Genomic DNA, 16,344 nt, shown 5'->3' with positions numbered 1-16,344 from the left:
TTTATTTCTCAACTTGGCTAAGGCCTAGAAGATATCATTATTAAAATCATTCAAGGATCGGCTAAATGCAAGTTGGTGATAATCCTTAACAGAGAAGACATTGTTATTGAATAATGTTTAGCAAAATTGGATGCAAACCTCCAGCACTAATTGACACAAGGTCTCTGAATAAATTATGCAATATGTACGGTGTTATAATATATAATCCTTTCTACGCTGACCATGGTGGGGTCACCTAGAAAATTGGCTGAATAGCTTAATGATGTATGCTTGTGCAATTACCACTGCGAGAGTGAAAAAACACAGCTGACATTTTTCCCCGACTCAGACAATTTGGTCGGCTCTTCCTTCATAATATCTGATCGCTTCTCCAGATCAGAAGACATTTATACAAGTGAAGGACTTGCTGTCATGGCCTCATAAATTTGTTTGATCACAGGATTTGCACTTTGCTGCCTGTCCCCTGTGAACACACACACTCTGTTGGTCACTAGATCAAGGTGATTTTAATACCGCTTTGTTAGCTTAGGTTTTCACTCTGACAAACTTTCTTATGATAGTAGTGGAGGAAGACAAAATAGGTTTTTACTTTGTATAAAATAGGTCGACTAGATAAGCCTATTCCCATAACTTTGCACTGATCCATTATTTAATATAACTCTTTACCTACCAACTAATATTAGTGCGACTATTCCTCTTACTTGAATAATATATACCTTCAACTATTGTAATATATCACTCTTCTTCTATCATGACTCTAGACTCGGCCCTTGATTATTAACTATGCTAAGTAGGATAGCATGCAGGATGGCTAAAAGGGTTAATTGATCGTATTTGAGTTTTTGAAAGAGGATGCTCGGATCTAATTGTACCCAGGCTGACCTCAATATTCATAATTGAAGTATATTATAATTGAAGCCTAACAGAACTATAGCCTTATCACGAAATTCTAGTAGGACTCTAACTTGGTTGTAAAGTAATTGATGTTTTATATGACCTCGAATATAAGCTTTCTTAGCTCATGTGAAATTTACTGACCTTAGTTTAGAGCTAATGGTACCGGGCTTTTACTTGGGACTCAAACGTGAAATCAATTTTGAATCAACCCAACTTAATGAGGCATATGTCAAAAATTACAACTCTTCCTAATATTTCTTATCAAGTCCAATATGAAATCCATTAAATTCAATTTAGAGTTAATTGTGCAAACAAAATCATTTCAATTAGACATGCTCCAACAAAACTTTAATTGGATATGCATATAATATGCTCTATAAAATGAAAAGTATATTTGACAGTGCAGTTTATGTTCTTTTAAATTTATCATATTTGAGGAGCTTTAAATCAAAGCTCAGCAATATTAAAGCAGATCTTAGCTTTTATTAAATAAAAATATATATTTGATAATTTTCTTTAGTTTACATCACATCTAGACCAATTGCGATCTAAAGACCGATACATTAAGAGAGATCGGACTGAAATGCCAAGAATCCATATGGAATGAATGTGGTGCAGAACCAAGGTAGTAAGAGTTATCGGCTGTGATGAGGCCTTAGTGAAGCCGAATCTAAGAAAGGTATCCATCTCGACAATCCAGCTGGTGATCAAGAGCAAGCACTATGCAAATATGGTTTTGATGGAAACAAATAGATGAATGTGACATGACTTTTGTTGAACACAGTAGAGTTTGGTAGTCTTACTAAGGGTAGAGTTGTAGGTGAAAAAGGTAGAATTCGGCAATAATATAGATAGTTAGATTGAAGAATTGGAACTCGACTATGGTTACCATGATGTATGGGTACAAGCCACAAACTGAAGGACATCATGATCTGCTTCATTGTTGCATGTGAGTGAACCTCAGAACCACTCATGGATGGTTATAGGGATCATGTGAATGTGTTACCATAGTTTTGTTGTTAGTATAAATAATTGATTTGTATTCTGAATGAGAACTTAATCCAAATCAATATATTTTATCTTATCTTAGCATCTACTGATAATTTCTACATGTAACTTAGATTCCCTATGACCATAATCCAATGCTATACCTCTACCTATATTAAATCAATCTTCTTAGAATGGTGGTGTGGTAGTGGTGAAAGCCCATAAAAATGAGGCACTGGAAGCTAAGCTATTCTCTATCCTTCCTTTGGTCACCATCTTTTTGATTGATTAGATATGGTGGCACACCTGCATATCTATCTACCATTATCATTAACCTTGTGCAAACAAGTATCTCCGGTAGACGGTGTGAGAGAAGCTCTATGGCAAACAAGTTTTGTGGCATGCTCGATAGAACACTGCATGTCATCATGCCACTGAGGAAGAAGGTGGAATTTTCATAGTCAGATCACCATGCTATTCGTCATTCCATGCCCAGGAGGTCTATATTCTCAAGTGGTGCAATCCAGACTTCCTTCTCTAGCTTGCAATGCCACTCACATCTCAAATCTAGGCATAACATTACCATGCTATCATGGGATACCACCCACGATAACGTGTAGCCAATAATTACAATCTATATACAAATCCACCTTAAATAAATATAACAAAAGGATCCAAATCCATCATTCAAGCTATAAAATCTCTAAGCTTTCTGGCATGAACTCCAGCCTGGACAATCTTCATTCTATCCTATTCATCTAGAAAAAAAATAAGAAAGAGATATGAGCTATATATTAGTAAGTAAATCCTACACCATCTTATCAGATTAAGTATAAGTTTTATTGAAATAATACATCATTTTAAAGAAATAACATCATTATAAAATAAATATTTATAGTACATCATGATAAAAAAAAAATCACAGAAACCAATCATATATGCATAAATCATGTATGAAGATTTACAAACATGGTTCGAAGTATATTACATAAATAAAGTCATAAATCATAAGCCATTTAGCCTATTTATAGTGTATAATAGTACTCACAAACATTCAATGTTACGGTTACATTATGTCCATAACATGATCGTCATCATAATCGACATAGTATCACATTTCATATTCATTTCCAACTTTATGCCTCTTGGTAGAGGACCATTTTCATTGGATGCTAATTCCAAGATATCAATCAACCCCACTTCAATGAGACTATCATTTAAGAGCCTTTAGCCATATTTCTTAAATGATTTTTCTTAAGTCATATTTTTTTAAAAATTAAAGAAAACACTAAATATATTTATAGAGTTTGTAGTCCATAAATAAGTCTTTAACAGTAAAGCAATCATGAAGTTGATCTTTTCATAAAAATACACGTTTAATAAATTTGAAGTTTATATTTCATAAATCAGCTATTATAGTAAAATATTTATGGAACAATAATTATTTCACAATAAATCATGAGTTGCATAATATCATATGCTCGATTCTTAATTAAGAGAAACAAAATCATTCTTTCATGATAAAATAGACAATAGATGAAAAAGTAGTAAGGAGTGTCCTAGTTACTTCCCTTTTCCACTTTGGAACCCTCAAAGCTCAACTATGAGAATAATCCGAACCTATTCAAAGCCATTAACATGTATCATCAACAACTTCAAAACCTAAGAGAAGGGTTAAAATCCTCTAGTTTGAGGAATTGTAAGGTGTATGGCTTCAAGGTGGTTCAAGGACTCCTCACTGGGTCAACTTGGATCTATAGAAAAAGAGAGACGGGACCATATAAGAGGAAGAGTAAAGAAAGAAAAATAAGAGAGGGGTGGGTCTACTTTTTACTTTTTCTTCATTAGCAAAATAAGAAAAGAAGAAAGGGCTGGCTTATGGCTGTGGTCATTATGATCAGTGCTGGAGGGCCAGCCATACATGATGGTGCTAGGCAATGAAGAGTAGCTAGCAGTAGCAACCAACTAGTGAGAAAAATAAGGGTAAAAGACCTACAAAAAAAAGATTTTCTTGGCAACCCATCTTTGATGGCTGGGGCTTTGGTCCCTGGTCATGGGGAAATGAGTGAGAGCCCCGATGACAAATGTTTGTGGCATGCGTGGCTAGAAAAAGAAGAAAAAAGCTAGAAAATAAGGGATATAAAATAGAACCCTTTCATGAATAATTTTTAGACGATTCATTGGCCGACAACAAATCTAATCACAAAGGAAGGTGAGGAGAAGGAGGACTGCAACACTTACTAGCTCTAGCAAGTGTTGCAGTCCCAAATTCCAATGATAGAGTGACTTGAAGTCATGGACTCAAAGGGAGAAAAGAGGAAGAAAGAGAGAGAATGAGAGGCATTGCTTGGTAGTGGAGTGTTATGGAGGAGAGAGGTGTTCCCTTCCCAAACTCAAGGGAGAACAAGACTCACAATGAAATTTTCTCTCTCTCTAACATCTGCAATGTGCATGCCATGCCAATGGGCTGACTTCTTTGGTCTAGGCCAATCCAATTAAGAGGCTGGGTCTCACACATAGAGAGTCGAAGTCTTCAACGATCACCACAGATTCCACCTTTTGAGGGAGCTTGCTCAGGAAAGTCACTCTCCTTAGGTAGGGATGACTCATTCTCCAATCAGTCTTCTCCATAATATGGTTGCACAGATTATATTCCATATTTATGAGAGTCAGCACAATCTCTTGGAGGGTTGTCGGTGGTCAAATGGCCACATTGTTAAGGCCATTCATGGAGCAAAATAAAGCTTCATCTGCTTTAGTTGTTAAATAGGTCAATCAACTTGTTTCAATGTTCATTAGTCAGTTCCAAGTGCCATAGTTCACTCTAGTGTATAGTGCAATGAATAGGCTAATTATGTTTCAATCAGGAATCTCTATAGTATAAGAACATCAAACTATTAAAGATGCCTAATTTTTAGACAATAAAGCCATGTTTGAATATTACCATGATGAGATCTTAGGTTCTCAAGATCGAGATGATGAAAATGCTTTTTGGGAGATAGGTGCTTTAATAAACAAGCTGAAGCAATGGTTGCTAATGCCACACCTTCGGCATGGCCATCAAGCAAGCCTAGGATGGATTCTAATCATCCTAATCCCCTTAATCCTATGCAAAGGAATATTGGTGATGCTTCACCAATACCAATTCTAATTGTAGGGATGGTTCATCCGTAGGGAGGAATGAGCAAAATGCCCCATCTTAGGCACATCCCATGCTTGCATCGAGGGCTAGGGGGCAACCACCTCCCAAAGTACCACCACCTCCTCTTCATTAGGAGCCACACACACCAAATCTATATACCAAGGGCATCGGCCATATCATTGGGGCTTTACCCTTTAGATAAGCTGCATTCGCCATACCCACAAGCGATGAGGCAAGTATGGTGATACCTCCACCAAAACCTCCATGGTTTCTAACCATTACTCAAGTTTAAGTCTCACTACTATCAGATCCTTCGTGATCCCCAATCAACCAAGTTGAATAATCTTAATTTAAATATTATACTGATGGATATAGTGTTAGATACATCCCATCATCCTTATGACCATCAACTAATGGTATATAAAGGGTATTATTTACACTTCATCCAGACTGATTATGATTTAAAAGGCTGATGCACCAAGCAAGGTGTGGATCAAAATACCACAGGTGCAAGCCGAATGAATGTGGTGTAGACCTGAGGAAGCAAGAGTTATTAGTCTATGAAGAGGTTTTATTCAAGTGAAATCTAAGGAGGATAGTTGTTTACACCCCATCTTGACAATCCAACTAGTGGTTGAAAGCAAATGCCACATGGATCTAGTGTTGATAGAAACTTTGTAGATGAGAGTTATGCAACCCTTGATGGATGGGGCAAATTGTTGTCTATGATGAATCTCAATAAGGATGAAGGCATAGACCAAAAAGATAGGATTTAGGTAGGTTGGAGAATTGGAATCAGATTGTGATTAACTATGATACACTAGTAAAAGCCATAGGCCGAAAGATATCGTGATCTAGTTTACGGTGTCACCACACGTCAAGGAACCATCGGAACCACCAAGGATGATAACAATATGGGAAGTTACAGGGATCAACGGTTGTTTTATAAATTTTTTTTTGTTATTAGTATAAATAATAGATTTATATTTTGTATGAAAATCATTTGAGAATCCAAATTAATATATTTTATCTTATCTTATCTCTTAATCCACCTGTAGTTTCTATCTTATAAATAGTTGTAACTTAAAATCTCTACCACAAGAGCCCAGTGTTACATCTTTACTCCTATCAAATCTATCTCTTTTGAAGGTGATGTGATAGTGGTGAAAGTCATTGAAAGTTATGGCACTTGAATATATGCTAGTTTCTGTCCTCTATTCAATCACCATCTTTTTGGTTGATCCAATGTTGAACATATGTCATCACATCTATCCACTCTTATCAATAGACTAATGCTATCATATTTTTTAGAACTCCTACCCCCCTTAGGCAGTGCAAGAGAAACTTTGTGCAAATACCTTTACTTAAGAATGTCTAGAGATTTCTTTGCTTTTATGAGATATCTAAAGGTAATTTGGTAAACTCATCAATATACAACTGAGGAGTGAAAGAGGAGAGAAAAACCATAAGATATTCATAATTTTAGGATAAAATTATATAGATAGATCAAGATAATTATGCTAAATAAAATGAAAGCAAGTAATGTGGTCAAAAGCATTGAAAATCCCCATACTAACAACTTTGATTAATTTTAGTATGGAAAATATTATATATTTCAATTTTTTTTGTTATTATTATATATTTTGATTAATCAAAATATTTTCTTGGTAAACAAGCAGTATGCTTCCAACCAAACAAATAGTTTATAGTTTTTAGAAAAAATATGTATACGAAGTTAACTGCAAGTATGATTGCCTATGTCAAGCCATTTATGAATCTAAGCTCAATTCAACATACAAGATTTATTCTCAAATTTTTAAAAAAATATATTAATTTAATTTATGCACCCACACCCAAAAATAGTAGCTGTTATTTATTTATTTTTGTATATTTTACATTTTAATGATGCTTTTTATACTTTGAAAAGCTATTGAGGGTGGGCTTTTCGGAAACACTTTAGGCGAGATGGCTTTGATCTTTGTATGATTTTTGTGCATTTTATCGAGCATGTGATATACATCTGAGATGGGAGATCATAGTAGAGAAATATTGGAGGAGCTTCAAGTGGTAGGGATCAGGTGTCTCCATTGGTGGATGACAAGGGCCACTTATGGGCTAAAGTGGCTCAGGGCCACCTTCAGAAGGCTGTTTGGATATCTCATAAGATCACTGTTGAGGAACTTGAGAATCTCCTAAAATATTTTTTAGAGATTCTTGAGCTACCAAAGGAGAGAATCAAGGTCTTAAGGTGGAATTGGGAAAGCATGGCAGTTATCGCTAAGAGCTTTGGATGGAGACTTCTAGTGGAGTGGGTGGCCCAAGAACTGAAGGAGAAGGGAAGCTTGCAATATGAGGTGCAAGGCTTCTCTTTTTTGATCGAGGATCCTTGTATCTTAAGGTCCAAGAGCAAGAATAATTATGAGATGGCGCTTATTAGTGGTTAGCTAGGCAATTCATGGAGATGGAGAGATGAATCTCAGATTTTATGTCGAGATTGGAGACCATCAAGTCCACCATGGTGTGGATCAGATTGCCAAGCCTATCGATTGAATATTGGGATAAAGAATCTATCTTAGAGATTGCCTCGATGGTGGGATAGTTGATTGCTATGGAAGTATTTATAGACCAACCGAACAAGTTTGGATTTGCTCGAATCAAAGTGTAGATAGATGCCTTGTAGCTAATCAAGCTGGGGATTCACATTAAGGGTCAGTCTAGAGTCTTTTAGCAAGTCTTTATCTTTGATATATTCTGATGATCTATATCACTATAGACGAATTGACTGTAAGGATGATGATTTGTTAGTTTCCTCTATTGGTCCTGAGCAAGAAGTAGTGACAGGCCTCTGAATCTTGGGCACTTTGTGAGCTAGGAAATGAATCCACTAGCCCAATGGTGGTGGAAGAAAGCAAGCTATGGAAATTTGGGAGGGGATGTGTCGGGTACTGGATAGCATCCTATCTTTGGCCCTTCACCAGTCATGATGAAGATCTAGTAGTCTAAGATTTCCAAAAGGGGATTGTGACTGAGGAAGGAGACTAAGTTGACCCTTGACTTGTCGATCCTCGATCATCCTCATCTCAGCCGAACTCTCCCCCTCTTCCAAATTGGTCGAGTTCATTGAGTTTGCCTGTGCACTCAATGGATGGTAGAAACCATCTAAGGTCACTCGACAATGTTGTCTAGAGAAGGGTGGCTTGATGAAGGATGCATAGATGATTAAGTAACAAAATATTTCTCTTTTGGATCTGGCTTTGCATTTGAACCTCTAATGAAGCTAGACCTTGCCCAGGTCTTGAGCTCAGATGTGATGATGGGTGAAGTAGGTTAGAGCCCAACCAACCACAAACAAGTTAGAAGCCCATCATCAATGAAGCGAAGATTGGGCCAACCTAGTTCAGAGATGGCGAAGTCAGAGCCATGGGCTAGGATCCTTTGGTTAATTTGGGCCTATCATCAATAAGGGTCGGTGTCTCAATGCAATTGGGTCCTCCCACCAATCTTTGTCTCAAAAGATCCAGCAATAGGTAGAGGCCCCATCTGACTCCTTGACTTCGAGGCAACTAGGAGAGATGAGGGAGCTGATGCTAGTTTCAAAGGAGAGTGGGCAGTCCCTGAGTGCTCCTCTATCTGTGAGCTTGCTGTCTAGACTGTTTACGATTCCATCTCAAGGGGACTAGAGCAAAAGTCTTCGACACCAATCAGAAAGCAATTTAATGAGATGATGGAAAAACAGACAGTTCAAAGCATGCATTTTTAAAATTTTTTTAGCGAAAGATAGTAAATTAAATATTTTAATCTCTTATGCATGCTTTAGATCAGATCTAAACTATCTACTAAGGATCTATGATATGAGATTTTGTATACAAAAATTGATGTAAATAAAAAACTGCATCGATCATATCAATGCTTTGAATCAGATCTAATCGTTAGATCTGATCAGATGAGTTCAGAACTCATTACCTTATCATGGATCGATGATCGCACCACTGATAAGTATGGTATGAATTTTTTCTTATGTCAAGTAGTCGCACAGCTCATCCGGTCTCTACAGAAAGTCCACTCGAAGCTCCAAATGGATCATCCTTCTGAGAGTGGTAGCTCACATAGAGGCACTGAATGGCTGGAATAGGCTCCTTTCTTTGGATTGCCTAGATACTTCTGGATAGAAGAGGGAGCATGTCGAGGAGGTGGTGGTGTGGGAGATAGGAACAAGATCCTCTTGTATTTTTCCTCACATAGAAACCTAGAGCCAAAATCCGAGAACTCACCCTAGACCTCACACCAAATAGGAAGGACTCTTCTTCTGTTTCTCATGCACAGAAGCCCGCCCCCTCTCTGTTTCACCCCTCCTCTCACTGAGAAACAATTCTATGATGATTTCCTAGCCTTTGTCGCATAAACTTTTGAAATATTATAAAGATGGCTGGAAGAAAAGGGATAAGGATGAAGTGGTTTGAATTAGTTCGAATTCAAACCATTTTGAATTCAAACTAAAAATCATTTCATTCTTATCAAATGGGGCATTAAATAGGTAGAGGCATGAGATATTTTTCACACCAAATCCTTCTCAATTTGTCACATAAATCAGCCTTCCCAAGGAGATGGCGCTAATGAAAGGATGAGGATAAGGTTAAGGTGGTTTCATGTCAAATTCAAACTCCTTTTGAATTCGAATAATAAATCAACTTATCCTCATCCAAAATGAATTTGAGAAGGGGCAACAGAACCATCTGGTTGTGAGAAAAAATTCATGTAAGAATTTTTCTCGCATGAAGAAAAGGTGGGTGCAGAGAAAGGAGGCACAGGGGATATGTCTGTTTGAATTCGAATTCAATTTCTCATCCAATTAGATTTTTAACCTAATCAAATTAGGTTAGACTAATTAGACCACAAAACCTAATCTAATTAAGTAGTAAATAGTCTCGATAAATTTTAATTAAATTAAAAATTAATTAAGCTCAAATTTTGATCAAATCAGGAATCAAACATCCTTAGCAATTAGATCATCTCATAATCTAATCAGATCAAATCAAATTGAATCTAACTCAATTAAATTTGATCCAAACCTCAATGCTAATTAAATTAAGCTAATAGTAATCTGCTAATCAATCCTCCTAAATTCACTAACAATTAATGAATTAATTTATTATAACTCTTGCATAAGATTAATCATCAATCTATTGACTATTATATCCTAGAATGATTCTTAATCGTCGATCAGCCATATGATCAGTCAGAAATTTTTTTTGAATGTAACATCATAGGTTCGAATCTAGACCGATAGTATAGAAATAATTTTTTTATACCAATCAAAGTGATCATTTAGTAATGGTACCCAACGTCCAGATAGATCAAAAGATTGCAAAACAACATTCAAGAACCTATTGGCATATGGTTACTGTATAATTTATCTCTTTGACCCTAATGCTTAAGGTGACAAAAAATTTAACTGTCCACCCTAAAAAATCATCCACATTGTATTTTAACTTTTTAAATCTATTACATGATTATCTCGATCGAGATTTTACTGAATTGAAATACACTGATGTATTAACTCCTACTTATTCGGAGGGATCAATTTCATCTTGATTATATACCGACTTTACAAATACTTGACTATGCCCAAAAATCTTTCATCACTGAATTAAAAATTCAGATAGTCTGGCATCAAAGCACAGTGAGTTGCTTGCAAGTCACTATGATGATTTCAGATCGGAGGGACACTTATACCCATATCCTTTGTGAGCTACTCTTGACAGTAAAGTGCTCAACAGTTAGTCATATTTAGTGAGATGTACTCCTACGTCTTATTTGCATGTCATACTAGTGTCTCACACTCCTTGATTAAGAGGACAATCAATGCATATGGACACCACAATCTACACTTGACTTAGCTATCTCCTAATAATAGATATCATTTAGCCGTGAACAATATTTAAGGACTAAACGATATATCCTCCTACATCGATTCAAATAGTTCTAAGGACTTCATCACAAAACACACAGTTCAAATAAGATGTACACACATTGATAAAAAAATTAAATAATATTTATTAATTCAATAATTCATATACAATTATAATGGTTAGCTCAACCGTCAACAGACTGATGATTGGCTTTGGGATATAATTTTAATAGAGATACTCTGATGGGAAGCCTAAGATAGGGGATCAGTATTTCATTAGGCTGCAATTCATTCGAGGATCACTAGGGGTTGGTCTGCAAGATCAAGTAGCATTGAGCTGTGGTTCAAATGGGATGGAGGGAAAGATGCTATGGTGGGCCCAATAATGGTGGATGTAAAGCTTGTGCTATGAAGTCTAGATGCAAGTGACCAAATCTTAGTGGAGCCTTAGTCACCCCCCCTCCAACTTTCCACCAATGAAGTTCTTCTAGTGAAATTGTAGGGGGGCGAGAAGCCCTTCTCAAGTGCTTTTGCTAGACTAATTGCCTTGCATCGATGAAAAGTTTATGTGCCTTTTGAGACTCACCTCTTTAGGAGTCTTCACTATCTTCTATAGTGAATTCCAAGTTCATGGAGTTTTTATGCAGCAAAGTCTCAAGGGTTATCTAGTGGGATCATTGTTGTGTAAAAAATGGGCTTTGCTTCGTTGATGTTTTCCACTATTGTAGCCAAAATGTTGTAATTGTTATTTTTGAACCTAGTGGAATATCTTGGGTCTTATCAGCTATGCATGCTAGCATGAAGTATAGGCAGCATGGCATCTATGGGATGAAGTGTCCAATTTGATCCAGCAATATCTGTTACTTATAGTGGTTAAGGATTCTTAACTATATTGTGAGCCTCTAGGATGAAAGAGGAGGTAGAGTCTATTATAACAAGATTGAGATCCATGAGTTTTGGGATTTTTTTGAGGTGAATAGATTGATTGAGGCATTATCCAAATTAAATTCATCTAATGTAACAACCAAGTGGGTCAGGATAGTGTCTAAGAGCGGATTGACAGAGCATTGTGACAGTGCTTGGGTCCAGCAATTTTTCAATTGCTAGGTGCACCTCACTTCTGCATTGCTTCTGATCATTGTCCTTTAATGATACTACTAAGGTTTACTTTGACTATCGAAAAACATATCAAGGATGCAGTCTAGGGTGATGAGATGTGTTGGGTTTCTCAAAAGTTGGAGCTCACTAAGCAAAGGCTTCAAAGGTGGATCTGAGAGGAGGTTGGCAACATATTTAGAAGGCTTGAGGAGTTGGAGGTTGTCATTACAAAGATCCAAGCTAAGGAGGATCAACAAGGTGGATGTCTTGTGAGGAGCTAGGTGACCTGAGATTTATGTTGGATACTCACAATTCCCTTCTTTGATAGTGGGAGACCTTCTAGTGGCAAAAATTTAGAGCTAGTGGATCAAGGAAGGGACAAAATACAAGATTCTTCTACCAATGTACGATCATCTAGAGGTAGAGGAATAGCATTTGGAGACTAAAGTTGAGCAATTGGGGGGATGATGCATGATGTCGAGAATGATGAGGGGAGAGATCCTCCAATTTTTTGGATCAAGATGGTTGGCTAACTTAGGATAGGGCATATCTACTCTATCATTGAGGCCTGACAGTATAATTATCGATGATGAGAATGCTACTCTCATTTGTCAGGTTTTAGATGAGGAGATCAGGGGTGCCATTTTGTCTATGGCTAAGGATAAAGCCGATGGTCCAAATGATTTTTTACCTACATTTTATCATAGATATTGGACCATTATTTGCCAAGAAGTGGTTGTGGCCATTCAGTAGTTTTTCTGTACCAGTGAAGTCCAAAAGTTAGAAGTGGACCTTTGTCACTGTAATCCCGAAGAGGTAGGATGCATCCAAGACTGGTCACTTTTGGCCTATCAACTTCCATATCACCTTGTATAAAATCATTGCCAAGACTATGATGAGAAGAATGAAGCCGATATTACTGCATCTGATTGATCAAGAATAGGGTTCCTTTATTGGAGGACACAACATTTCAAACACATGCTTCTTGTCCAATAGTTTATGCATAATTTGTTGAGAGCCCTTTGCTGCAGGATTCTCATGGAAATTAAGCTCAATATGGATTGCATGTGCTAGGACTTCTTAAGGCAATTATTGAAGCAATTTGAGTTTCATGAGGTTGGATCAGGTCAATCCTTAGCTATGTTCAGAGCCCATCCTTTTTAATTCTGATCAATAGCACCAACCGAGTTCTTTGATTTGATGGTCAGTTTTTGCTAAGATTATCCCCCCTTTCTATACTCATCTATTATTTATGTTAATGCTTTATCTAGAGCATTTCAAGCAACAGTCTGGGATCAAACCTTGGAGGCTTATAGTCCAGTGCTAGGTTCCTGGTCATTAGGAGCATTATGGAGGACTACTGCATAGCCATAGATCTAAAGATGAAGCTTCTCAGGTTCGTTGTTTCATTTAGCCCAAAGATCAAAATTATGATCAAAGAAAATATTATTGCATCTATTATCGAGGCAGCGGATCTCTGTTCCTATATTGGGATTGCTAAATATAAAATCAAGAATCTACGAACTCCTTGCATATATTATAGATCTCATCTATCACAAACATCCATCCAATTTTTATATATCGATATATTTTCTACAAACTTTATTGTATCAATTAGCAATCATATCTGGCACTTGGATTCATAATTCTGAAAAAGCTAATTCAAATAAATAACTCTATCTCTTCTCTCTACTTATTCAATTCTTATCCAAATAACTCCAGGCTTTCTAGATAGAAAGAAAGGTGGGAGAGAGAAGAATTAGATATATGATCATATTAGATAATCCTATAATATGGGGCCAAATGATCAGCTCATATAAGATTTTAAAGATTGCATTTGAATAGCTCAAATGAGTAGCACTGCATATTTGATAAATGTAGTTAATTGCATTTGTAAACAAAAAATGAAAAGAGGAATGCTTGAGATTAGGAGAGCTGATTAGAAAAAGAAAGAAAAGAAAAGATGATGAGGAAACATAAATCAGATTTGAAAGGAAAGTTAAGAAAGCTGGATGAGTAAATGGAAAATAAGCTGAGGTATAAAAGGGTAGTATAGTCACCCAAAAATGTTTTGGCCACAAAAGCATTCTTCCGTTAAAGTAATAAATAGAAATAGTTCTTAAAACGACAAATACCCCTACCATGAAAAGTAGTTCAGTTATCCAAAAAAACATGATCACAGAAATCTTATCTTATTAAAATAACATATATGGACATGAGATCTTTCAATTTCTTGTCATACTATATGCATGGCGATTTGAAATTTGGATTATGTATCAGAATTTCAGAGATTTTTAAGTGATCTTTGATGGATATCATAAGATCCAAAGTGATTTTTTTTTTTTTGTAAAGATAGAGGAAGTAACATAACATAGAACTCTTCATATAAGTTATTTATAAGTAGTTTTATTATATTATTTGAAGTCACATTATTTATTTTATTTATTTTTTTCTTTAGAACCTGTAAAAACACACTATTGTTGATGGACCAATACATGGCAAAATCAAACAAATTATTAAAAATAATTTATTAGCAAGAAAGTTCTTTCCTACTTTTACGAGAGTAAGTTGGTCATTTCAAGGTCTTCTTAAATTTAGGATGTATGGAAAAACATCAATGGAAAATGTTAGCACTTTCTTCTAACACATGAACCATGAACAAATTCATGAATATAAAAGATCTTTATAAGCATCTAAGTGACATGGCTATAGCAAATCATTGGTTTTCCATGAAGACATATGGCATTTGAATATGATGTATATTTTGTTCGTCAGGAAAGTAACCAAATCAATAACCTTAAAAAATATATTTTTATATTCTTGTGAACTAAGTAAAAAATATATCAAAAAATGCATCATAAATCAGAACATAAGTTGTAAGGCTTTTTTTTTGATCTAAGGAAACTGCAGTCTAAAATTTTCTGTTTCTTAAATTTGTAGAAAGTTAATAGAGTAAATTATTTTAAAGTGCAAATTTTTATTTAAGCTTCCATCACTTATGAATTATCAGTGAACACGGTGTATAAAATTTACATAATAAAATTTGGAATCAAAAAATGCATATAACTTTAGGAAAATCTAAGTATTGCACACAACCAGCAAACTTTAAATTAGCTCTCCAAAAATCCCAGGGCAATATCCAAAGATCCCTTCAAGCACGCTCTATCATGGGAGTAGAAACCTTAGAATAGGTAGAGTCCAATTGATGTTAAAATGCTAATTTTATAGTGTACACCAATGAAATCATGTAGCCATTCTCTGGCCGATCCCATCAAATTCAACAAAGAAATCATGAAAAGTTTCTATTGAGAGAGAAAGAGGAACTCACAAGGATCTGCTTCAGCATTCACGATCCACCATTCGCTAAACGTTCTTCCTCAAATAGGGGAGGAGAAGGGGTGGGTGAGGCGCTGGAGAAGCTAATAGCACAAGGAGGATCATGGTTAGGGGGTGAGCATGAAGAGGGTTTCCACGGAGACAAGAATGGAGATTTCTTTTTCTTAAGATGAGCACAAACACAAAGAGGTAGATGGGAATTGTTTTTTTTTTTTTTTTTATTCGACCAGAGGAACAAAGAATCATGATTTTTTTTGTCCTTCATGACTTTTTTCCTTTTTTTGATTCAAGAGGAAGATTGGAGGATCATGGATTTGTGGATTTCCAAACTTAATAGGACTCTTTCCAGCCATAAACCTCTATGAAATCAAACCACCGGTCATCAAAAGCATATGGGAATTGATTTTTTCAATAAAAAAAGGATACTTCTGTATGGTTACTATGGATATATTTACTGTATACTATATTTTTGTGTGCATGCTATTAAAACTATATTGCCATGGAAATAAATTGGTGTGATGAGCCTAAAAAAATTCATCCATCATTAAGGTACATGCATAAGTGGTACTGTCACGTATTTGTAACAAGTCAGTTCATCTTTCTAGATTAGCTTACACATATCAAAAACTCCCTATTCAAATAGCTATAGATCAAAAATGTCATTAGCAAATCAAATCAAAAATCATAGAATAAATGAATTACTTGCTTATTAAAGACTTTGCCCGCGAATCTACTAGCTCTTATGATGCTTCACATAGACTAATTGATCATATTACTTATTGGTTGCCCTCTCTGCAGCATCATTAGTAATCATACTAACCATGCCAAGTGGAAAAGTTTGTACCAATCAATATAAGAGAACATATAATCTATTCTTAAAAAAAAAATTATTTAAAATTTTTAAATATATCTATAATTTATAAATATTTTTATGTCAGTTCAAAATAATTATTATAGATGTGAAAATAAAATTTTC

This window comes from Elaeis guineensis, chromosome 11 (assembly GCF_000442705.2).
Source record: "Elaeis guineensis isolate ETL-2024a chromosome 11, EG11, whole genome shotgun sequence".
Lineage (NCBI taxonomy): Eukaryota > Viridiplantae > Streptophyta > Magnoliopsida > Arecales > Arecaceae > Elaeis > Elaeis guineensis.
The sequence above is the reverse complement of the archived record's forward strand: the minus strand, read 5'-3'. Positions refer to the sequence as shown.